This window comes from Apteryx mantelli, chromosome Z, assembly GCF_036417845.1.
Source record: "Apteryx mantelli isolate bAptMan1 chromosome Z, bAptMan1.hap1, whole genome shotgun sequence".
Taxonomy (NCBI): domain Eukaryota; kingdom Metazoa; phylum Chordata; class Aves; order Apterygiformes; family Apterygidae; genus Apteryx; species Apteryx mantelli.
Window position 1 is genome coordinate 52,642,334 of NC_090020.1, and position 25,062 is coordinate 52,667,395.

A 25,062-nucleotide genomic window follows, 5' to 3' on the forward strand; every position below is an offset into this window, starting at 1 on the left:
TTACAGATTTTGATTAATTCACCAGCCTCTGTGCTTTGCTTCTAAACAAGATAGGTGACTGTCTACTATAATCATCATTACAAGATTAGAATAATGGTGGCATATATCTTTGGTCTCTACCCAAATACAGCATGTTTTGGTATCAAGACTCCTTAATTAAAAGGATATTCAGTGACAAGCAAACTAACAGCACTTCACATTAAGCTGAATTATAATAACCACTTTATTGTATTTCTGCCAGTTCCAGTAACTCTATAATTGCATCCACATTCTGACATGCCTCTGTTGATATCATAAATGCATTGTGGCATCTGATTCTAAAATATACTCCATATTTTGCTAAGTTGAAAACAAAAGGATAGCATGTGGAGAAAATATTGGCTGTAAATGCAGAGTAAATATTTCAAGTAAAGTATCACCACACAATAAAACACACACATCTGTAACATGCCATGCAAATGGTGTGCCCACAAGATGAGATTTGAACATGCAAGAGAACTGTGCCAATGGTTCCTAACCAATTTCACGTTTCCATATCACAAACCAACAATTTACAACCTCCTCCTCATCCAGCCTACAGTCCTTTGCCAAAAGCAAATCCTGTGCCTGCAGCCCTGTTCTTTCTTTTTCTTCGATACCTCATGCCCTAATCTCAGTCTCTTATTAAGCTGCTGTTGGCCCACTGGAGAGAGAGCCCCAGCTCTGGCTAGCGAAGCTGCTGTTGTCCTGTGTTTCAGCAGGGATCCTGCTGTCCTGGCAGTTTTCCTTGGCATGGGGCATTGCCTGCAGTGCTCCAAAACTCGGTGCAGGTGTACCAGCTGCATGACAGGAAAAGCACAGGATAGCAGGGGACCTGTTCTCTCAGAAATTTCTAAGAAACATGCCCAAACACCAGGAGAGAGATGCAGCATATTCAACCTTCCTTCCAACGTTTTTTGCTGGCTGCTGTGGGCATTATTTTCTGCTTGCCCTCAGCTGTTTTACTTTATTTATGGCTTTGTTTCTTTTAAATCAACAATTTGTTGGAAAACTAATGGTGGCATTTGCAGCTCAAGAGGAAAACGGGAGAGACAGGCCAGAGGTGGGGGGAAAGAAGAAGAAACACTGTCAGTAAGGCCACAGGAAATTGCTGGTAAGTGGTGTCTAGATTTGACCTGTGGATCAGGTATATAGAGCGCTTTTTCTTAGAAGAAGGAATGATAGCTACTTACCAAAACCTCTGTCAGTCGTAAGTCTCTTATGTTGGTTATAAAAGCTCTATTGCAAAGAAAGATCACTCATCTTTTGCTCAGAATAGTCCAAAACAGAAATGGCAGCTAGCAAGTACACCTCTTCAGTTTTTACTGCTAGCTGGATCAGCCTCATAAAAGCCTAATCTCATATATAAAAATGTTAATGTTTTCCAATTGCTATTCTAAATTTATATTTATTGCAATACAACATATCCATTAGCACATCACTGGTAAATTTGTTACTGCTTCAAATACATAGTACATAATGTTGCAGCAATTTCATTTTACAAGCTAATAATGCGCTGTAATGTAGCTTACAATATCATGTAAATGTATTTGATTAGGGAGGTTCAACAGTCAGTCAGGTTGAATAGTGGATTATATGAGAATCAAGTTTTTAACTTATTTACTGTACAAATGAACAGCTTTGGTACACAATAAATGTGTTAATTTAACAGGTGTATCATTTTATTTTCTCAAGTACTCACTGAAAAGGAACAAATGGTAGGCAATCTATTTTGACTCAAATTGAAGTACAGAAGATTTGCAATGTTTTTTGACACTTGACATGTTTATTCTTTAAGAGAGTCATAATCACATTTAATTGTTTTCTGAATTTATTTAACTGTGTATTCCATTACAGTATCTTCCTAAGGGCAGGAGATGTAACTAAAACATGTTTTCCTTGAATGTAATAAAATAACATTGATATACCTTTTCCAGACAAAATAAAGCTTCAAAACATACTTCCTAGGAAATGATTTTTGGAAAAGTTTTATACTTTTTGTTAACAGAAGAGTGTCATTCTTCCTATGCGATATCACCAAAACTTATAGCTGTGCATTACGCAGCAAGGCAATGTGCACTGTGCCTTCTGCAAGGGTCAGGGTGAGGCTGGGATGTTCTCACAGAACTGTTCTTTCTGCACCTCTGTGGGCTGGGAGTGCAAGGTAGCAGCAGGTAGGGCAGTAGCCTTTGATTAATCTTTGGTTTCCTATTCCACCAGGCACTTTTTGGGTGATTTTCAACTTTCAAGATTTGAAACTATTTTAAGAAAGGTGCCTGCCAGGATTTTGAAAGTGTCCCAGCACTTAAGTGTATCTAGATGAATTTGTAAATCCTCAAAGGGACTTATTTCCACCCTCTGGAATGTAAATATCTTAAACAAAACGAAACAGTCCCATGTTTCTTTTTACCTTGGTTTCCTATATGTAAAAAAGGAAAAGAGTGCACACCTGCTTTACAGGCCTCTTACAAGGAAAGAGGCAGTAAAGCGTGTCACGGCATTCAGAAAGCATCTGTAATGTTGGTGCATTTCCAGCTGCTCTCTCATCCTTTTCTCCAGATTGGCCATGCTCTTTCCTTGATGTTACATGTTTGGACTTCATTTTGACATGTACCATCTGACTGTTGGTGAAAAAACTCACGTGCAGAGGACAGGCTGGTGATCATTTGGGTCCTACACGCAGTATCGATGCAACAGAGAAGAAGCTTCAGAAGGGCCCTGAAACCTCTCCTGTGTGACTGCAACCGATGCATACCAGCCGGATCAAAGATTTCAGTAGGTTCCTGGTTATTACCACCCATGTCAAAATAGACATATTATCAGTTATAACAGTAATGTGGACCATTATAAGAATCAAAGACTGGCTTGTTGCGGGTGAGTCAGCAATGTCTGCTTTTGTTACTAATTCACACCAGTGGTAACCTTATTTGAGACAGCCTTTTTGTGTGCAATCAGACAAATCACAGGAAACACATTCACAAGAATATATCTGAAGGACTGCATGTAGGCACTGCTTTTTAAAGTTATTTCTAAAGAAACTATCTTTGGAATGCATATTTATATTAAGTTTTACTGCTTGGTTAACCATACTCAGTTAAGAAATCAGAAGTTATTAGGCTAAATTAATCATTGGTAAAATTCCACACTCAGCATTATGTTTGTACACCCTTAAAAAGAATGAAGAAGTGTTTTAGCTCCCTAATCCACTCCTGCTCCTTGCAGTACATTCCAGCTGAGAAATGGGACACAACAGGAAATGGTTTACAATTTTTTTGTGTGAAAGGGGACCATAACTGTCACTTCTGTTTAGCTTATAGTTTCCCAAGTTTTGTCATTCTTTTAGCTCATTCAGATAGGATAGCTTTTAATTTAGTTCTCGTCATTCACAAACTACCCACATGAGTATTGGGGCAGGGAAAAATCACATGGATAACTTCTGGAAACACCAACTTCCTAAGGATTGTTATGAAAAGTAATATTATAACATATCTGCAGTCATCTTTGGTATAAAAGATCAGCGAAGAGCTAAGGGAAGGAATTTGACACACACAACAGAGTTACTGGAAAAGGAAGCTAACGTATACAGTGTTAATGAAGAGAAGTATTTTTTCTTTGTGATAAATTGAAGTGACATGTGAGGGTGGCCCTTAAAAATCCTCCATTTATTTCCCTAGGGCAAAATCACTTAATGGGCTAGGTCCGATTTCACTAAAGGCAATGGAGATTCTTAATTGGCTTCAGAAGGCTTTGGATCAAGGCCATGGAAGTCATATAGACCAAAATATTTTCAGCTATGTGGCTGAATGGCAAGAAGTGGCTGTTGTGATAATGTTCGTGTGAACAGTTCATGTGTAACAGGAGATTGTTTTTATTCTGCTGTTTCACTGTGGGGAAAAAACATGTGTTTGTTGTTTATTTCTCTGTCCAACAGATGACTACAGCTTTCTAATGTCATGCAGAGGACACTAATGCAATATATTATGCATGCTATCTATATTCAGTTGATGTCATTGGCTTTCACCTTGTCTCATTTGCCTATTGAATCTGGAAGGTGGTTGAGGGGTGATGAGAAAGGAAATCTGTCAGAATTACTTAGACATGTTGATGTTTTGAAAAAATGAGTATTCATTGCTGTGCATTGCTTTTCCAAGGTAAATTTGTAAACTGGCACATATTAGATTCTTTAAATATGCATGATTACATTGATCAGCCTTTGTTTCATTCATGTTCCAGATAAGGTATCAATAATGTGTTATTAACAAATGTTTATTAAAGACAGACATTAAATTCTCAGGAAAAAACACAGTATCCAACCTGCTCTACTTTTTCCATCTCTGCTTTTTGTTTGCATATTTATTTCATATTCCATCTCTATCTTCTCTATGCTTTATTAATGTAATTTCATCATGAGATAAAACAAGTACAGTAGAAATACACTACACAACCCTCTGTAACTAAAGAGCATGCTATCCTATCCACTATGGCATTGGCATCACCTACACAGTACCATGTGTATTTTCCTAATCCAAGACAATGGCTTTAAATGGAAATACCCAGTCTCTTCTGGATCTTATTCATGACGTTTACTGAATGCTATTCTTCTGAGATTCTTTATGCTGTTTTACTCCTTTTTCAGCTGAAAAATTAAAGGGAAAGACTTTACTTGAAACAACTGTGATAGCTTTTATTAAGATGCTAAAAAGAAAAAGAACTGCTGACTAGTAGGCTCAATGATTAATATCCTATACAATTTAACCTGAGATAGAGAAACAACATTTTCTGAAAACCTTGATTTCCTGAAAAAGTCTTGCACCCTTACCATTCAACATCAATGTTACTTATTACATTTCATAATACAGAATAACATAACATGACTTCCATCTTACCATTCTACCTCATTTCATAAAATCTCTGTACTTGACTGTAAGGAAAAAATACTTTTTTAGATATCGTTGTTGGAAATGTTTCCATTTAAACCATATGCCTATTGATTCATGAAACCCCTAAAAGTGTTCAAGTTTGGTAATCAAAGAAAAATAATGTCACCACTGAAATAAACACCTTCTGAACATCCCATTATAATTCCATAAAATAAAATAAATAGTAAATTCAGTGCTGTCCTGGCTAATTTGTAACATGAAGATGTCACCAAACATTAAGTTTTCAAGTTGGTTGTTTGCAGCAACTCTTTTCAGACTCAAGCAGCAGTCACTCATGCTATAAACACTGTTTCTCCTGCTTCCAAACCCTTGTAAATCAATAAAACAGAACTCACTTTCCTTTGCCAGTAAAACACAAAACAAAAATAAACTCTCCAAAGGCTCCATATCCTCTGGTCTGGAGGAGATAGAACAATTAATTTAATTAGGATTCAAAACAAAATCTAAAAAAATCCTCTAAGAACTAGTCCAAAGGATAAAGCACAAAAAAACAAAGAATACAATGGAGACATCTTTTTTTTTTTCTCTATGTGTATGTTTTGTTTTCTTTTTATGCAAAAACAAATGATGAACTTTGGATGTACTCTAGTCTGTTTTTTTTTTAAGACACCATCATATCCCCTGCTTCCTGTGAAACAAGCAGGGCTACTACAGATTGTCCTAATCCAAATGAGTACCATGTTGACTCTTCAGAGAGGGACTGAAAAATAGATAGAAACAACCCAACATACAGTCAAATGAAATGCAGATAAGTATGCAACAGAATGGTTAGTGAATCCAATTGAAAAAAATTCTCTCTACAGTTCTCTCTCTCATACACACACACATCTACACACTTGATTTATTTGTGAAATGGTGTCTTCTAAACATAGAATTTTGCATAGCAGAAAGGCAATTAAACAGAACAGCTTGAAGCTGTCAATCACTCCAACAACCAACAAAAGCGTCTACTATCAAAGCAAATAATGTAACATGCAAGTAAAAAAAAAAGCTTGTTTATCAGCTGTCATAGGAAGGTATACATTTTTAGCCCTCCCCCTCAGGAAATGTCTTTTTTCTGGTTGAATATCTATTTCGCTACATTAATTTGTCCATCTATTTGACATGGAAAGTAAAGAACAATAACAAAAGGTAGCTTTTCAGCAAGCTTTTCTGTTGGAGAAGCATACTACTGTTATTGCAGGTTGGTTCTTCTTTTTTTGGCTTCTGGTGTACAAATAAATTGACAGTCACAGCTTATCATCACTTAAAGATGCATGAGCATGCTGGAGTTTACTGAAACATGATTGGCTGCTACATAAATCAATCTGATAGAGATCGGTCCCATGAAAAAAAGATAAATCATTAGTCTGTGCTTTTGGAATGTAATTCATTTTAGATAGTGATTATTGATGATTTCATTCCACTGGTACATGTACATGTCTAGACCATGCTTTTATATAAAATGTTAAAACAGTGGAATGTATTCATTTCAAGAAAGGCCATGAAAAAATAATGATTAAAAGCTTGTTCTTGCAACACTCTAGATGAAAATTTTCATGCAGAAAAGTTTTTTTTTTTTCTAAATCAAATTTGTGGTTCTCACAACAATTATAACTGAGCCCTCCACCCTGCATGCAGTATTTTCCGGTGCATTGCAGTAAGTTTTTCTACCAGAATAAAGGTTCTGTGAAAGCATGTTCAGTATGGCCTGATTATGGTGACATTAGATTTTGCCAAGCGTGCAGTATGTCAAACTAAGCCATTCACTCAAGCATCCTCAAACTGTACTGGTTAACCCAAATTGGCTTTGGGTTAACCCTCATTACCAAGGGGAATTTCCTTGTCTATCCAATCATTTGATTTCAAATAGTTTGACAACTAAACATGTAACTTGTATCATTTATATCATTAATCATGACAATCATAACAAAATAGATGCTTTAAAGCATCTTGTATAGCCACCTAATGCTTTCTCACAATACTGTGGTAAAGTAGGTAAGCACCATAGTGCCATTTTGCAGACATGGAATATGAGCCAGAGACCTGTAGTGATTTATCAAGAACTCATAGCAAGTCATTGATAGAAAGACATTTCTGAAACATCAGCCTGATCTCATCCTTCCTTCAGCACATTTTAAATACTCAGTCACGTGCATGTTCAATGCAAGCTGAAATTCAGTCCCTCACCAAGGAAAAAGATACGTTCTTAATATTCTCTATGCAATTTTAACTTGATTTCAGCTTCTTTTCCCCCCACTCCCCATTTCTTTTTCAAATTGAAAAAAGCATGCATTCCTTCTGGAAAGCAATCTCTTCTAAAATAAGCCAGCTTTGAAATTATCTAAGCCAAAAAAATGCATCCTGAAAACCATCTTAAAATATGAAAAACATTTTATTTCATGCATGGCTAATTCAAAATCAGCCAAACAGAATCTTACCAAACTTTCCAGAAGAATTTACCTTCAGGCTGAGAATAAGCATGGAAAATTCAGGGCAGTTCTTCAAATGTTTACTCTTACTGATCTCACCTCCTTGTAGAAAAGAACAAGGGGGCAAATAAAAGATGGATGAGCACTGTGCTCTCACAGTGGAGGAGATCTCAGTCTCTTGAGAAATGTTCACAGCAGAGGTACTGAGTAGCACTGAGCTGGGTAAAAAACTCCCAAGTTCACTCTAAAAATATTTCTGAAACTATTTCCTCTAGAGGCCACAGATTTTGACGTTTGCACCTTACTTATATCCACAGATTTTGGGGAGATACTTTCTTAATCTGTATACCTGTGTGTCTGACTATCTATCCATCCATCACTTTTTCTAACAGACTGCTCTGAGAAGATATTTTTTGCTTCCTAGTAATCTGGCTACTGTTGGCAGGTTTCTCTGCTGTGTCCTCATAGCAGGCATGCAGAAGACCCATAAAACAAGCTTTTAAACAGCAGCATTTTTCACTTTAGTTTCTGCACAGAAATCCTCCAGTTTTGCTGCAGATGTCTTTCTGCTACTTCTTTGTATCCCTACCCTCTGCTTATTCTGTAGAGCTCCATTTCCATTGGATTCCAATGAATGGATAGCTGGAGGGAGGAGGAAAGTAAAGGAAAAAAGAGAGGAAAACAGAAAGGAAAACAGAAAGGCAAGGCAAGGAAATTGCAGAGGGAAAATCTTCAATTTTCTGCAGTCCCCAAGAGGCACTAACAGCAGTGTCATTTTTTTATGGCCTTGGGGACACTTGCATTTGAGCAATCACTTTCTTCTTGAAAATCTTCTGAGACAGTCAGGTTGTTTAAATTGGCTTGTTTTAAGTGGGTATAAATTTAACATCATTTACAAAGAGTCTGGGTATTAGCCCAAGGACACCTTGCTTTTGTATCATTGGTTCTGTCATTTTCTGACTTTCTAAAGATTACAGGATTGTTTACTATTTTGACAGAAAGCTGACACAACATACACTTCTTTCCAATGAAAGAGAAATTAATATTGCTCTGTGTATATAACAATAAGGTTATTCTAGGAACTAGCTGGTCATACAATAGGTCTGATTTCATTATACATGAATCTGCCACTGCTGGAAAAGATTGTGCTAACTACTAGTAGGTTGTTAGTGTGTTTAGAATGAAATACTAAACAATAATTTTGGAAAATGTGTTTGTGTAGACATCTTTGGCGGGGGGAGGTGGAAAATCAAATTTAATTATTCTGAGTTCTGCAATCAGAATTAAAAGTTACTATTGGTTGGGCACTAGGTTTGTGGAAGTCTTTGAATGCTACAAACTTTTTCCAAGTGATGTTTTACAGAATTGCTTTTAAAAACCCCAGAGGGTAAACATTATTCTCAGAATAAACAGAAAAATGCTGACCTTGTCAGATTTAGCTGCTGAAAGCCAAGCTGTTTTAAGACTTGGAGTATCAAGGGTCATGGTTATAAACCACACAGATAAAAAGAAAGAAAGGAAGGAAAAAGAAAGAAAACTAGAAGTAAAAAAGAACTACACAGTGAATATAAGTGATAAATATGTTGACCTTGACAAGAAGGGAATGAGATATTTATGCAAAAGGGGGGAGGGGGGAAGAGAAGGAAAAGAGAGGAAGAAGAGAAAGCGCACAAACTGTACTTGGTAAAAAATGTTTCTTAGAGCTTGTTTAAAGCCGGAAATGAGTCACTTCAGCTTCATATGTTTTTGGTTTCAAAAGGGGAGAAAGGTCAAAGCTTCTTTGTTTTAAATAAGCTGGTCACTACTTCTGAAGTGTAATGTGATAGGGTTCAAGAGTCTTAATGAAAGTGATATTTCCCTGACACCCTGGGCTGCAGCACCTCAGCAGTTGCATGGTCATGTATTGTAAGCCCAGGGAGTTTTATAAACAAAGGCACGGCAGAGCGTGACTTTGCTCATGACCTTCATACCCTAGTGCTCCTGTGGCAGCCATATGGGCAGTGTGATGGCTAAATTTGCCACCACTTACATACTTTCACAGATTGCAGCTGCACACAAGGATCTCTGCCACCATGTTCAGAAACACGAACTGGAGCTCTTATTCTGAGCTCTGTATGATGCTTCTTTCTAGAAAGATTCTGATCAAGTAAAGTTTCACAGAAAACAAAGTACTAGAGACACTCGAAGGGACAGCAAAAATTAAAATAACTGCTCCAAACAAATAAAGCAGAAAGGCTCCAAAAAACCCCAATCCCCCAAAGAGCAGTATAGATTTGAATTAGACTTTACATGGGAAATGGACTTGCTGAGGCTCAGTGTTTACTAGAAACACCACTTCGGGGTCTACTGGGAGAGACCGAATGATTGTTTGTACCTCCCAACCTCATTCTAACTGTGAGCCAAGGAAGAACTGCAGAGAGAAAAGGGGTAACAACAGACAGACTGGGTACCTGTTTTTCAGGGACAATATTCTGAACACTGTCTTGCAAAGCAGGGCCTGATCTTAAAGGCTTGCCAGAGCTGAAAAGGGAAATAGAAATCTGCATCAGATTAGGAGTTAGAAGAAAAGCACAAGAGCAGCACAGTCTGGAGAGGAGAGAGTCCACTAAAAATAAATGGAACAATCTCGTCTTTTCCTATTGCTCAAACTATGTTTCTTACTACATAAGCTCTGACTTTCTTGTTCTGCACAAATGTCAGGATTCTTATCCTTCTTCTTCACAGCTCTTACACCTTCACTCTCTCCTTCCTGAGTTTATTTCCTGCCATACTTCTTGCAATGTCCACCTTCTACACCCAGGATTCCCCCACATTTTGTTTCTTCTTTTGTGCTGCTACTGCCCTTAACGCATTGTATCAAGCTGTATCTGTTATACATCATTCCTTGTTTTTGATCACTTGCCAAGCTTCACTTCTTGGATAATACCCTAAAGTCCAGATAGAATAATACTTCTAATACATCTACATCTAATACTTCTTCTCTGATATTGGTACTGTAATTATTCTAGTATTAGACTAAATGTTCTTTAGGAGAGTCACTTCTTCTTCTGGCTTTCATAATATATCTGCTGTAAAAGGCCATCTGTTCCCAGAATACTAGAAACAACAATGGAAGGGCACACTCACACAATAATGTAGAGATACGTATCACTGGCAGCAAAATTGAAAGGCAATTATGATAATGAAAATTGTGAACTCTGAAAATGACCAGTTTCATTATTCTTTGCTGCATGAATCCCCAAACTGGAACAGTTAATCAGCTTACAATAAAACTAACTAAAAGGCGATTGATGCATTGGACATCAGCAGTTTCAGATATGGCTTCATATTTGCTATTAGAAGTACCACTTGAACTGGCATATTATGCAGAAGCACCCCAGGAATCTGGATTTCCTACTTTGACGTTGCTTCAACGTTGAGCTCTCTACTGTGCCTTCTACTGTCTTTCTGGCCTTCAGTCAATTTACCATTCATTCAAAACTGGCCAACAGTCAGAAGCAGAAAATTCCTTTCATACTTACTTTTTTGGACTTCTCCTCCTTACCTGCTATCCGCTCATGTCTGCTCTATGGTTATCTCCACTTGAGTCTGAAAGAAGTCAATCTGTCTATGGCTGCCATGATACTGGGCCATCTGAACCACGGGATATGCATGGTGACAGGCATGTACTGATTAAATTGTAGCTTGGACTGATGAAATTGAGAAGAGAAACAGTGCAGAAATTAAAAAGGTGGTAAACAGAAAAGAGTGGGAAAAGATAACTGTTCATTATTTGGGAATTCATATGTCATAAAAAAGAAATTAAGGTCATTTAATATCTGATATTGAAAGCAGAAAGGCAGCATTCATAGCCACTTTCCCCACTATGGCTTTAGCCTTGCAGAAACCAGGAGAAAACAGTATGATAATTGCAACGTGTTTCTTGAGCATGGGACAGACGGCTCAGCATATACTCTTCCCACCCAGCCTTCTTGCACTTTGTAATCAGTCTAAAAAACACCAGGAGAGTCTTGATTGAGTTGAACTCCAGAGGGAAAAACTTCTCCAGCAGTTCACTGAAGTGTCTAGGGTCTAACAGACTGAAGGGATTCTTCATCAGAAACAACCCATCAGTGAATACTACTTTGTTGGTGGTACAAGGGAGGATGTTGGTCTGTATTTTACTCAGTGAACCAGGCTGAAACACTTCTTTCTTATCTTGAAACACTTTATGAATGTCTTCAAATAAATTGATGTTGACAAAGCATCACTAAGTCATGTTATTCTATTTATCAATTTGTTAGAAAAAAATTGAACAAAATGAGAAAATATTCAGACCTAAGACAAGCTTTGCCAGACATTGAAAGTGGATGAGAATTAATCTGCAGTCCTTGATTCTTTTTTTCTGCAAAAAGAGAGAGAGAGAATGCAATGTAAAATATGAACATATTTTTCTCCTCAATTTTAAAAACAATGCACTTTTTACACGTTCAGAAAAGCTTCAAATATGTCATTGATCTCTGGGAATTTCTAAACCTTTTGAAAGTTCATTTCTCATTGAAAAATCATCAGATTAAGACCTAAATTGAAGAAGGATGTTCTCAAGAGTTAAGGCATTGGACTGGAACTCGGAGACTTATGTTTCAAGCTCTGGATCTGCTACAGACTTACTCTGTGATTTTGGTTGTGATCCAGAAATGCACTTAAATGGGTGTTTAATTTAAAACCCTGGAGTAGTCCCGTGAAAGTTAAGCACAGACTTAAGTCCTTGCTGAATGGGAGATTTAGTCTGTCTGAGCTCATTTCTCTAGCTGTAAAATGGAGATAATACTTACATTCTGCCATAGTTTATTTTTACAGAAAAACTTCTGGTGCAAAAACTCTGACCTGTGCAACACTGAAACCAAATGATCTCTGATGTCAGCTGAAGCCTGTAAATATTAATATGCTGCAAAGCAATGATGGTTAATGAACTAGCTTCTCCTCATCTTCTGGAAGCAACATACTGCTATGAAAACATCATTCACATGGAAACTTCATGGGGTATTTACCAGCTTCTTCTAGCTATTTACCAGCTTCTTCTAGCTTGCATCTTGATGCAGTTTAAATGCCCCTCTCTTCCTGGCTGCTGTTCTACCACTTCTAACTGCTAGCTGGGACAGGAGTCAAGCTGCTCCTTCAGCAGCCAGTGATAATTGCTGCAGCATGAGGCAGCTGGCAGGCTCACGTACCTACACTAAAGCTTTGGCCTGCAGCTTGGGAAGGAAATTGAATGAATCTGCAGTCTTTTGTCTTATTTGTTAATATTTTACAATTTCTTTTGATAATTCTCTTTCCCCTTTATACTGTATTGCATGGGGCCTCCCAATACCTCATTTATTAATTGACAGGTCTATGCATGCTTCAAATAACGGATTGTGACGTTACTATACTTTTCCAAAGACAGTTAGAAGTTTTGTTCACGGAATGAGAAAAAGTGCTCAAAAGTAAGAAGGAGGATTTATTTCCACAGCAGCACTGAGAATATGCAGTCAATACAAATCATCAGCATTTTAGTTTAATTTAAGGCTTGAGTCTTTAAGGATTCTTAGAATACATTCCTGCTACATATATGACTGACTGCACACTACATTGCATAAGGTGCATTATAAGGAAACTTCTGCATTTATCTTTTCCCCTTAAGATTCTGTACTTCTGCATAATCAGAGAGAAATCAGCTTTGTGTGCGAGTGTGAGATAGCCTGCCTGAAAGTTCTCAGACAGGCCTGAGGTCTTTAAGACCCACAACCACTCTCTTGTTCTTCTTATTCATCAAAGGGTCCAAGATCTAACTTCTGTATTTAGATGACAACCAGGAGATTGCCAATTGTCTTGGAAATGTAAAATAAACACTTTTTCTACATATATTAATGCCATTGTTTATTGACTACTTACTCAGCTTGGTTGTAATTGGGGTCATTAGGGAAACATAAGCAGCTCAGTGCCTGTCAATACCTGACCTTTAAAATATTCAGTACATTCAGTGTTACATGATGTCTAACAAGCTGGCCTTTTCATGTGAATGCAGCTGTTGTTGCCATGCAGGCAGGAATGAAGGTGCTGTTCCTCCTTGCAAACTTTTTTTAATGACTTTTTTTCGTTTCTGGTGTTGAAGTAAATTTGGAACAAAATAAATCTCATTGAAAATTTAGTTTAGATACACAATCAACCGTGTGAAAGGAAAACAAAACCCAGACCAAAGAAGCAAAGGAAAAAAGGGGCCAGGATGAGATGTTAAACTGAGAGTATCTTCACATATTATGACATTTGGTAAATGTAAATCAAGCCACCTTCAGGATGTCACAAGCAAAATTTTCAACAGTGCTTCTGATGACTGAGGGACTGTTGAAGAATCCCTCATCAGCAGACCATAAAGAATAAAGCAAAAGCTATCACTAATGTGCAGATGTTATCAGGATGTGACTTCAGCACAACTATGCATCCCGATGGAGAGACAAAACTGCAGATGTTTAACACATTATTGTGGAAACTAACTACAAACTATTCTATTTTAATTATTTAAATTTTATACAAAAGGCATATTCTGTGTCTTTTGCCTTTATTGCCAGAGTGCAAGTTAATAGTTCCTGTAAATAAAAGCAAGTAACTTTTTTACCAAGCTAATTAAAGCTGTTAATATTTCTGAACAGGCCGACAGATAAATGTTTCCATTTCAAATTACTCTTTGAAACAAACAAACAAACAAACAAACAAACAAACAGAGAAGCCCAGACTTCCTGCGCTCGAAGACTGAAATAAACAATGTTATTCTATTTTAACAGAGAAGTAACAAGAAACTAGAATATGTCCAGACAACGGAGACATATTTTTACAATGCAGATCAGGAAGACAAACAAAATAAAAAGACAAAGTGAAAAAATTAGTTTAAAAGATAAAAGTAAGTCCAGTAATTTGAAATCAACATTATTGTGAAATACAAAATATAGAAAGAAGCCAGCTGTACCAACTTTAACCTTGTAAGTAACATTATAGGAAATGTTATGTTTGAGAATAATTTCTCTGAAGTCACTTGTGTATGTAAGTATTTGTGGGGTTAGGGCCTAGCACTGGCTTCAGCAAGCTGGAAAAGTTTAGAAGTCTGAAGCAAAAGACAAACATAATGGATGGCTCTTTCCACAGTTTTCACCAGTCTTGGAAACTTGTGAATGTAGGAAGCAAAGAAACTTGTTGGGGAAAGGTCCTGGCCACAAGACAAAAATATGAGGTCACAAATTCTCTATAAAAAATAAGAATTCCCACTTCTTTCTCTGACTTTTCACTTCCTTGGCTTTTACTTGCCACATTTTAAAAAACTGAAAGTCAAAGGCTTTACTGATGTGTAAAGGCTTTACCTGGATGTGAGGATCACTTACCTAATAAATAAAGTAAAGTAAAGTAAAATAAAATAAAGTAAAATAGAATAAAATAAAATAAATAAAATACAATAACTTCGGTGTTATTCCCTTGCCAAACTGTATTATTGTCCCCAATATTAGATCAATTGCTTTGTTTTATAACCAGCTCGGGGTATAACAGTTGTGGCTGAAATAGGTCAGTTTACTAGTGCCCTCTTCTGCTTTACATCGGTCTCTGCTGCCCTCTTCTAACCTCTGCTCTCCCTCTAGCAGTTTCTGTTCTTTCACTCACTGATCCAGCAGGACCATGGCCCCCTCAGGTCCCTTATGTCAAACAAGCAGGCATCTACTACATTACATGGCCTGAAGGTGACTGCACAGACAGAGAGAGGCAGAGAGAAAGGGAGAGAAAAAGAAAGTCCTTGGAAAAGCAGGATGGCATCCCTGAGCAAAAATACATCAATCACACCAGTCCAGCTATCTCAATTAACCCTTAGTTAAGCTGGGACCTCCTGGAGAAACTGAAAGGAGTTTGAGGGAATAAGAGATGCTATCTGCCACAAGGCTTACATGCGTATCAAAGACAATTCCACATTTTACCCTAGCGATTAGCTGTAATTAAATAAAGTAAGTCTGTTTAAACTTCATTAGCAGCAAGATGTTTGCTACAGCAGAGTGGGCACAAATCATCCATTCTTAATTAAAAGATAATCCACAGGATGACCAAAATCTTCTTCTAAAAATACACCATTTCCCCCTGAAAGATTTCTTCATCAAATAAGGATAAATAACAGTTTCTCTGTGTTTAAGCTTTGAAGGAATGGATGCTCCATCCCGTTGCTCGAGTGAGTGCTGAATGTACCTGATAACATCACTTTGGCATGCTATTATCTAAAATGGTAGACTACCTCACTTCAGCAAAGTCTGACATAAATCTTTGAAAACAAAGACATTGCATATGTATGAGCTGAAATAGATATGACAGTGTTGGCACATTAATATTCCTGTCGCTGGGGGATTTCAAACTTTTAAGGAGATGATATCAATGAATTCAAGCTGTAGCTGGTGGAAGAGGGCAATGTACTATAGGACAGTTATTAATTAGGTACAGTCAAACATATTGAAAAACATATAATAATGTCCAAAGTAGATCGCAGTGCAGACTTTCAAGAACAATTAAGTGAGATAGAAATCAAGAACTCTCAGGATCTTACTGCTACTCAGTTCTGGGAGGATCAGTCCTAATCAATAGCAAAAGGACATCTCCCTTCCTGCTTCTGTAGTCACTTGGGTGTTGCATGGGTAACACGTGTTTTCAATTATTCCATCACAGCCCTCATTAAAAGTAACTACAGAGCCTTACTGAACAGTTCTCTGCCTAGTTGCATTTGGGCTGAAAGTGGTCCTAATGTAGCATGATACAGGGATATTTAGTTACAGGTAGGCTGTGGTAGAGCATGCTCACATATAAATCATGTAGAAGAAGTCACATTGAAATTCCAGCTAATTCCTTCCGTGTTAAGCAGAGCACATGTAGAAGGAAAGGTGGATGTTAACAAAAACAGCAACACACCAGCTTCTCTTCAGCAGTAACAAAGCTGAAGAATTCCCAATTCATTCTGAGGAGAAAGAAAAAGGGGCAAAACCTCTTTATTTATGTTCCTTTTGGATGGCATATACACTGCTTCTCCTAAGCCCTGCCCCTTGTAATGGGAATACACACACAATGAACTCCCCTTGCATAGGACAGATTGCAGGAATTTGGGGCTGCAGGTATGAAGCTTTTGATTTGCAATGTCTATGGGACAGAGGCTGTTAGCTCAGTAAAGTGCCTTGCATGTCTTTTGAGCCATAAAAATAAATGAGGAACATTAAAGCCACTTAATCCCAAGAAGAAAATTCAGACTCCAATGCTAGAATCTGAATATAATTCTACAAATAGAACCCTTCATTTTTCATTTTAGTTTAATACAGTAAGATTCAGAGGCAGTGACCACATCTCCTCACAGCCTGCACTAGTCCAGTTACATGCTGACCTTCAGATTCAGGATATAAGGGCTTCTTAAAGCTTTTCCACATACAGCTTTTGCTTTTTGGCTCTCTAGCTGTTTCTCTTTCTCTCTTTCCTTTTTTTCTTTCCTTCCTTTCTTCTCTCTTTCCTTTTTTTTTTTTTTCCCCTTCACAGTGTTGCATCTGTGGCAGGCTGGTCTGAGCCCTAACACCTGACATTCAATAACCTCTCAGCAGTCATGGACAAAGGCCTAAAAAATTCCTCTTTCACAAACAGGCATGAAACTATCTCTAGATAAAGGCATCTCAAACACACTTGATGACAAGTCAGCTCTTTTAGGCTGTTACAAGAGAGCACTGCTCACCTCCAAATATTTTTAGACTTTACTAATAAAATCCTGCAGAGGTGCTTAGGTCAGTGCTTTCAAAAACAACTAGAAATACATCTGTGCTTTGGTTTTGATTTAACTCTTTTATTACACTAATGCTATCTGTCTTTTCCTGCGTGTGTCAGCATTGCTTCTGAATGGCAAAAACGTCACGGATACACCATGCAAAAAAGAAAGAATCTTGTACCCTGCTATGATAAGCAACCCTGCTTTGAAAAGAAAAGAAAAAATTACAAGTTGATAGATTATCTGGCAACAGCAAGCTATTATATTTCCATAGTCTTACACCAAGACACTGGAAGTCAACAGCATAAGCAGTATTGCTTATATAACTCCCACTCCTTCACCTAGTTCCTGATTCCTTTATAGCTCTAGAATTTGATTTGGAAATAAGGTTAGATTAGTATTTGAAATTTTTGAGTGAATTCTCTGTATCCATGGACCAGATTATGCCATTCTCCTTTACATGAAGTAGTGTTTTATGTCCCCAAGCAACAAGACACTTAAGCACAGGCATAACTTTAAGCACATGTGTAAATCCATCAAAGTCAATGAGACTCCTGTTTGAGCTTAACATTATGTATTTGCATATATGCCTTGCTGAACTAGGGCTTTACATTAATCCATGTGAGGAGAGGTGACATATTATGACTTTGTGTGCACTACACTGTCTTGGGAATAAGATATTTTCCTAACTATTTTAGTGCTCCACTCTTTAGGAATTATAACAACAGTAAATTCTAATGGGACTTGAAGAGCTATTCATAAAAACCAAAAGATTTTAAAGAAGTAGCTGTTACCCGCTACAATTTACTATCAGAAAAAGACAGACCAGAAAACACAATCCCCCCAAACATTTTTCTTTTTGACCAAAAATCAACCCCTCATTTATCAAAGAACTCATTCTATATTAACTAGGCAAAACATCCCTGGTATGGAACCATTGATATTCAGTGAGCAAAGAAAATGAAGTCACCGGATTCTTTAAAATGTAGTCTTTCATGTCAGTTCATTGCAAAAAATAATGAATTACAACCTCTTCTTCTTCCCAGTGCATTTTTAGGATAGTTTACATGACTCTGGAATGGCTTAAATACCTCACTGCCTACTATAGAATGTCCTCGTGAAGACAAAAAAAGAAAAAAAAAAGAAAAAAAAAGAAAAAGACATTTACTTTCACAGTTTGATTTCATGGATTTCTTACTACCATTCAGGACTAAGAAAAATGCAGAAAGCAGTAATATGTTAGAAAACGTTTATATAATGCAAAAGTTACATGGAAAAATATCTAATCAGATAAAAAGAAAAATCCAATCCATATATATGGCTTTTAGTACAGTATGAAGATTCTGCAAATCCTCTGATAAAAACAAACTAATAAAGTTGCCTTGTAAAGTGAACTACAGATAAGGATGCATCTATTTTCCTTGTAGACATTACTTCTGAAGGTTTGCACATATAGAAATGATATCCACGTACCATGTTTAAACAGCTAGCATGACTAGCGCAGACCTGTGCCTGTATATGCTTTGGATTTCATTCTGACAAGTGAATCATATCTTTTCCCCTTTTGATTTATGAGACTGGATTTATTATGATTTCATTTTTTTAAAGAAATAGAGATTAAATATGAGAAGTCAGGATTTACAGAAACTACAGTGGCTGAACCTCTCTTCCACTTCTATTTATGATAAGTTTCTGTGCCTACAAAACATTCTATTGTTTCTATTTTCTAAGTACCTTAAAAAATATATTACTTAAAAGTAATATAAAATTATTGGAGCAGCAACTGCTGCTTTTTGTTTTGATTTTCCTAAGCTTATGTGCCTACATTGTTTATTTAACTTGATCATTAAGGCTAGATCTTACTGCGTAAATAAATCTGCTGGGCCTCTGCAGAATATCAGTGAAGTCAACTGGGTTTCACACATGCAAAGAGCCTTATCTGTGCCAATCACACTGTAAAACTAGGCAAGATATTGGAACAATTCTCTCAATCAGATACTTTATATACAAATTAAAACAATATGAATATGAATATGTTTTTATACATTTTGCAGATTATGTCTCTATCTCGTAAATAACTGAATAATCCCTAAATGCTTGGAAAAGCCTGTCTGTATACAGGAGAGAGAAAGAGAGAAACATAAATACAGATGCATGTATTTAATTCCATATAACAGTAAGCAATTAAACATAATAATGAAACATTTGAACACTACATTTTCTTGAAAATATATTCTTTCATTTTATTGATGGATTCTTAAGAAACATGGAATTTTATTAGTACTGGGGAAAGAAACACTAAATGTATTCACCTGAATGGAGCAACATATGTCTGTGCTTCAAGACAGTTTTTTTAAAAAGTCCTGTCTGGCTTAAAATAGTCTTGAAAGACGACTTGCCTGGATCAACCCTTTCTGACAATCTTAAATTCTGATTTGCAATGCAATTTTTTTTTAAAGTTGTTATACTGCAATGTCTTCTTGCTCCTAGGAGACAGTTCAGAGCATCTCAGCTGCCACCCAAGTTACAATGATTCTTTATAGTAAAAAGTAATACTGCATACATAAAAATGTAAAATATAATGTAGAGTCCTAAGTAAGTATCACAGCAAAGGAGTTTTTCATTTTAGCATTTGGTTGGTATTTATCAGCTTACTATATCTGTAGACAAATTGTTTTAAGCAGAACTATGAGGATTAGCAAATCTTCTGCTAACTTAAGTCAGTTCCAGTTCCAATACAACATCAACAGCAAGAGAGATTTGGGCATGTACTGCTTCATTACACTCCCCATTATACTTATTTATCATTCAAAGATCCTTGATTTAATAGCAGTCATTCTATTCTAGTTCTCTGGATACAGTTTAGACAACTGAAAATCAGTTCTTTGGGCTTATCTTAGAGATAAGAACTTGCACAACTTTTGGAAAGCTATAGTAGTATTTTGCTACAATTGTGAAGCACCAAGGGATATAAACAGAACAAGACTTCTATGTACAGGCAACTCCTCTCATTAGATAAATCTGCAGCTGTTTTGTAGGAAATCTATCACTTGGTCTAAAGAAACACATTTCCTTGCCTACAACTTTCTTCTTTATAAAGACAAGCTAAGGAACTAAAATTCATAATTCTATTGGATATCAAAAAACATGGACTCAACAGAGTTATTGATTTTATGACATATTATTATCTCCCGCCATACATTCAGGCTTTGTTTCTCTCTCTTTCCTTTGGGTAAGGACTTTCTCTTCAACCCACCCCCACCCCCATGCCATTTCTATGCCACAGATAAGTTCTCTTGCCACTTGAAGGTGTCTAATTGGTATATTTCTAACTGATTTCTGAGCAATCATTCTCAAACGGTATTGGGCTTTGAAAGCTGCAGCTTCTGTAGATCTAAAGAAGAGCCAGAAAGCCTCCAAACTTGTTTAATTTTTCCAGTTATACCAGTTAGTCTACTAAATCTTATTACCTCTACCTACGAGCCTTGAACTCCCTCAGGATGGGTGGGCATTGCATAGCATGCCAGGGATTACCACAAGGGCTCCTTCCTAAAGGCCAGCTCATACTCCCATTGACTTCAGGGCCACCTGTCTAAATCGGACTCTAACATGTCAATCAGGCTTTAAATCAGGAGTTACATCAGGCTGTAGACCTCCAGAGATTAAGTATTTCAGTATAGCCTAGGTATCAGCGTATGGGAACAACTACACTACCTACTCTTGTCTTTTAATAATTCAATAACAGTGCCGTTCAGGATGACCAGAAAGCCTGTCTGCCCTCAATGGGGGCAAATTCAAGACCTTTTGATAGAAAACCCAGGACTTTCTTCTCTGCCTAATGTCAGTCACAGGATGTTACCACAAGATGAGAAGACAGAGCAGGCCTGCATGCTGCTGGCGATTGGGTAGGCATGCACACCCTTGTGTGCGCTCTAACACACAGGTGGCTGTAGCCAGTATTTCTCCCAGGCAGTGCTCCCTGGCTTGCTGCAGAGCCTTCCCTCACAATACTACTGCGGGCTAGTGTAATGTAGGCAGGCGGCACATTTGCCCTCAAACTTGCCCCTCAGGCATGCTTCCGCTTGCAGTATGGACACAAGCTATATTGAGGTAGAGGACATACTTTTGCAAGACATTACTGAGGGTAATATCAAGAGCGAGCCCTAGCATGCTGAGCTAGATGAGTTATCTACAAAATTATCTCTGTTTCATAAATGATGCTGGGTAGCATACATCCATGGGTACAGCCTAGCCCCAGAGGTGTTCCAATATCAACTGAAGCAGGCACTGAATATCCTGATTGTAGGGGGAATCACCAAGAAAGATGCAAAGGACACTGAGACCATGTTGAGTGACAGGTCAGAGAATGAAGACTCTGTTTCTCCTTGTTGACAGCCTACTAGAGGCCAAAGGAAGACTAAAAGCACACAATCAAGAGCTAATGTGCAGCCTGTTACAAGAAAGGAACCTGAGGCTGCTATGCACAGCTGAGCAGAACCTAGACCATCTATCAAGGAGCTAAACAAAACATTATCAAAAGTAACCATCCAAACCAGAGTGGCTCACAGGTCATATAAGGTTGCTACAGATTCAGTACAGCAATGGTGGAGAAACTAAAGAGAAGTGGTTAAAGCCAGGGACATGCAGACATAAAAGAAAGTTCACTAATTCATTGTTTGAGATAGGAGAAAAGAAGTGATATACGAAAGTAATTCAGGGCATCTATGAAGGTAGAAGTGTGGGGAGGGGAAGAATCCCACACTACCAGCAATGATAAAAACAAGAAGCGAGGAGGCTAGTTTGAACTTCAGAACTCATGAAGGGCAATGAGGCCTAACAGACCACAGTGAGATAGAAGTAAAAGCCATGTCCCCAGGGTCCACTATGTACAAGAAATTTTGACCCTTGCAAGTCAACAAAAACTTTTTAATAATTCACAAAGAAAATGGGAACAACAAGGACAGAACCTGGATGCAAGAGTGCAGCTTGAAGGAGGAAAGAGGCTTGAGAAATCCATCCATGTTTGCATGGCTAGGATGCTAGTTACAATTGCAACATCTCTGTGAATGCTGTTCTTAATAAAGATTCAGTTTCTTTTTACCAATGATGTGATACATGAGGCACTGAACTTAAACTAACAATAGATTCTTTTTCTGGTTGTTCATATATATATGTGTGTGTGTATACATATATACATACATACATATTTACACACTAACAATACATGGAGATGAGGTGATGCATTTGGATATGCGCTCTTTTTTGTACATTAATTACAGTGTAATTTTGTACATTATTATATAGAAGCATCACTTATACCCCCCAACCACTCAGTCAATTCCCAACTAAATCACCAGTTTTCAGAGGTAATATAAAAAGCATGGTTTTCAAGAAGGAATTTAGAGGAGAATGGTTTTGTAACCTTGTCAATCAGTTCAGGGAGGAAACTTGGTATGGAAGGGTAGGTCTGAAAAAAAGACACTGAGTATAACAATGGAGGATGAAACAATCAGAGACAACACTAGGTAGGTAAAAAGGGGCAGAGACATGTAGGTGATGACAAGGAGATTGGACATGGATCTCCTGGAGAAGAGTTTGGCAGTACAAGAAACTGTGTGGAACACAGATTGAAATGGGGATGGAAATCTGTATTCTACCATATACGTCTAACTTTGAAACATCTCAATTACTTATGAGGAAAAGATGAATTTTCCATTTCCACTGCTAACCTTTTCCACTTGTTTCTCATTACAGTAAGCAAACAACATTAAATGGCAAATCCTACGGTTCACAGAGTATGGTACACTGCTGAACTGTCTTTAAGAAAATACAGTACAAGCATATTAACTAGCATATGTCCCTTACAGTGTCTAAAATTTTTCTCTCTTATGCAATTCTGAAAGTTATAAAGTATATTGGCAGGCCCCAGTCAACAATAAAGGCTGCAAAAGTCTTCTTTTTTCCAATACCGAGCTTTTAGTCTAATTGCTTATTTGCAGTCTCAGCAAGCCAGAGAGAAGAATTTTATCCTCTTTGGCTTGTTTCTGAATACTAACTAGCCAGCCCAGTCAAGGCTCTCTAAAGAGTGAAACTGCATGAGAGACACACTGCATTTGACACAGTAAGGAGGCAAAAGAAAGAGCAAAACAAAAGTCTATTCAGGGCTGAATCCTCTGATATACTCACCCATCCCCCATCCCCTTTAAAAATAAAGAGAAAGGGGAAAACTCATGAATCCATGGCTGAATGCCTGAGGTTGTCAGAATAAAGGACAATGAATGACAGCTGACTGTCAGCACAATTCTCAGAGTCTGAGTTACCACTTTTTGGCATTGTTCAAATAGGAAAAAAGTGTGTGCACTTAACAAGGAAATATCACAGAAGTTCTTTATGAGGGGGTATACTCAGACTTGCACAAAACAGTCAAGGTAACTAGTAGTTCCACATGGATTTTTCCCTCATGAGTATATCATTCTGTGAAATCTTCCCAACTGAACTCATTAAAAACTTTTCTAAGTGTACCAGCATTAAAGGATGCCTTAAGACAACAGGGGTCAGAAAACTACTTTCCTTTAAGGAAATCAGATAAAGACCAGACGTATCTAAAGCTGAGAAAACATATACCTTCACAACACTGTTATCTAACTGTTGGTTAATAAAAAAAAAAACCCAAAACACCCATGAAGGCCAATCTTTAAACATTTCCTGCCTGTTCAGCTTGTTTAGGATCTCCTTATGAGCTGATTTCTTTTTCCTGCAGATTTGCCTACACTTTCATCTTCACTGACTACCTTAATCCTCCAGTCTTTGTTGTTCCAATGCATGATCAGCTTGTTTTTAAGTCACATCTACCGACATTTGTTAGTGCTGAAACATTACTTTAGGCTTTTACATCTCCATAAATCCATACAAATGATGCACAGGTTTTCCTGAGAAAGGTTGAAAAAGCTAAAGCAGGGAAGATTTTAAGGTTATTTAAATAATGCATTTTAAGTTAGCAGATATTTAACTGCATGGTTTATGTACTAAAAAGAACTACCTGAGCAGAGTGACAGCTCATGACAGAGACACCCAGGAATGATAGGGTTTTTAGTAATTAAAATAGATCTGGCCTGTGCTCAAAGCATTAGCTCACTTAAGTCTGTTGACCATCTGTACTAGAGAGACAATGATTCTATTCTCAGCTCCATCAGCCTGTTAGGGTTCATAACAACTGCAAATAGCACCAAGTTTCTAGGTCTTGCCCCACTAGGCATGAGGGCTGCTCTGGAGCGTGACTATCCCTGAGAGGGAGGATATACCTGAAAAGTGGGCAGCGAGAGGGACTGAGACACTGATCTGTATCCCTTTAAACATTAGCAGAACACCATTATGGGAAAGCTCAAACTGCTGTTACCACCCCAGCAGGTGTTACTGTACATTATGAATCTTTAGAGAGAAATGAAGAAATGAGGGAGGGAGTGTAAGTGAAATGCAACAAGAAAAACAGGAGGAAAGTTGATTTACAGGCTTCATTTCTTCCAGCTAAAAGGGAGAGGTTCCTGTAACTGACAGATATGGTATTTAGAAGTTCCAGAGTTTGCATAAAACCAATAAAATAAACACCTACAAACAGAGGATGTTTGTAGACAGAGTTTTAGAGAAAGTTATTTATATATTTGCATAATCTAGCTACACTCTGAAAAAAAAGACAATGTTTTCAGGGTAGGGGGCAAAAATTGTGCAAAACCATTGCTCCAACTAGCATGGACCTGCCACTGAACTTTGCAGCTTTGCTTCACTGTCTGTAGTGAGGCCACCATTTACTGATCTGTGCATGTATAAAAAACAAAGACATAATAAGAAACCCATACCAAAAAAAAAGAAAACAGCAACAACAAAAATACAATGTAAAGGAAGCATCTAATCTTGCTGA

At 37.4% G+C, this 25,062-nt stretch overlaps 1 long non-coding RNA gene across 1 annotated transcript in view; it reads right to left on the bottom strand.

Moving 5' to 3' along the window:
• Positions 1-4,444: 4,444 nt before the first annotated feature.
• Positions 4,445-25,062, bottom strand: part of LOC136995414 (uncharacterized) — a 28,348-nt gene continuing 7,730 nt past the window's right edge. The window contains exons 2-4 of the long non-coding RNA XR_010887008.1: positions 11,687-11,753; positions 10,914-11,058; positions 4,445-4,654 (exon numbers count right to left, since the gene is read on the bottom strand). This is a non-coding gene — a long non-coding RNA (uncharacterized lncRNA). The remainder of the gene's footprint in view (positions 4,655-10,913; positions 11,059-11,686; positions 11,754-25,062) is intronic.